The sequence below is a fragment of the Octopus bimaculoides genome, chromosome 21, assembly GCF_001194135.2.
Source record: "Octopus bimaculoides isolate UCB-OBI-ISO-001 chromosome 21, ASM119413v2, whole genome shotgun sequence".
NCBI classification, from domain to species: Eukaryota; Metazoa; Mollusca; class Cephalopoda; order Octopoda; family Octopodidae; genus Octopus; species Octopus bimaculoides.
Window position 1 is genome coordinate 38,459,851 of NC_069001.1, and position 1,982 is coordinate 38,461,832.

Genomic DNA, 1,982 nt, shown 5'->3' on the forward strand with positions numbered 1-1,982 from the left:
TTTCTTGATCTTGACCACCAGCTTTGGTCTCGGTGCTGCAGACAGAACGGTTAGTGTCTTTCTTAACCGCGCCCCAAATATAGTAATCCATGGGGTTACAATCCGGGAATGGGGGGGGGGATTCGAGTTAGGGTTAGGGTTAGAAATTCTCCATCAACGACTTCTAACTCTTTCCAGAGGCATGTCAAGAAGCCAAATCCTGCTGCCACACATGTTCTTCCAGCAGCAGCCTACTCCGGCCAGAGAATGACCACAGTCTCCAACAGTTTTACATGACCATCAGAATTGAGCCTGAGGCCCTGTTCAAAGATGTGGGGATGAGCCTCATCGTGCAAAAGTAGTCAGAGCTCCTCCTGTGCCACTTCCTGCTGGTCACAGCTTCGTAGTCTCTGTTGCAGCCATCCACGTCACATCTTACAGTCTTTAAAATATTCACAGAACATTGAGCTTCAGTAATGATGTTGGCCTTTTGATACCCTGTGCGAATCGTAATGATTCAGGTAACTCTTTTACAATATTCAGATGGCTTCCAATCTTTTTGTCAGCTAACTTTTTTCTCAACTACAACTTTAATCTTTATGCGCTGCAACGCCGTTGACTGGTCAACAATATACCAAGATGTTCCTGAAAGAAAAAGAGACATAAAATATATTTAAACGGAAATGGATGCACGACCAAATGACCGCTTTGGTTGCGGCTTTTCATAAGAATCACGTGAAACAGGCTCTGTTGCACGATCCCACGGTCGGAATAGGGCTGAAACGTGATGCAATTATCGAACACAGAAACATGTGGAACAGAATCAATTAAAAGAATTTCAAATTCCTGCTTCATGTTTACCTCTCTTAATTACACACATGCGCGCGCGCTGGGGTTGATTAGCAGATAGATAGATAGATAGATAGATAGATAGATAGATAGATAGATAGATAGATAGATAGATAGATAGATAGATAGATAACTGCTGTAATTAAGTGAATAGGTGCAGTACAGCTGTTAACCACTAAACTATTTATAATATATACACTTCTTTCCCACTGTATACACCCCACGCCCAGTGTATACACTGCCTTCCTAATAATCTCTACTAATTGTTTGGTATGAATGTCGAAGAAAATTATTTCTCGACGAACATTGATTATGGACATTTATATCTCTCCCCTCCTCCCTCCTCTCCCCCTCCTCCCTCCTCTCCCCCTCCTCCTCTCTCCTCTCTCTCTCTTTCACACACACATATATATGTATGTATGTATAATACTTTTTTTCTATGAGGTCAACAATATATGAGTGTGTATCTATGTGCGTGTGTGTGTATCTATATATTTGAATATATTCATACATATATACGTAGGCATAAAAGCGTTCATATATTCATATTTATATATACACACACACACATATATAATATATTGAAATGGGGTAGACACAGAGAGCGAGAGCGGTGGGTAGTTCTGATTATCTATTTATCTAACAATGATACGAGATATCTGTGTGTGCATATACATACATACATACATATATACTCAAGCGCGCGCACGGTGAATGATTGGTGCAATAATGTTTATCTGTTTCTCCATCTAATGGTGATACGGGGTGTGAAATAGCATCAAAGTTAAGGTTAGGTAAATACGTCTGCGATATTGGCGGCACTCACACTGAGATAGAGGTGTGGCACACTTACCTTGCACCCGACTCCTTACGTATAGGTAGACTCCTGAACATGTGTGTGTGTGTGTGTGTGTGTGTGTGTGGTAAGAGTATCATTAGATGATATCTGGACAGTATAGAAATTGATAAATAACCGAGTCGGGAAGATGTCTTTGTCTATCTCTCTTTATCTATCATTGCATACTTATATGCATGTGTGTGTGTGTGTGTGTGTGTGTGTGTGTGTGTGTGTAAGGATTCTTCTTGTGCACACATAGGTACACATATACAGAGGGAAAGATGTATATACAGTCAACCTTCACTCCCTCCCCCCC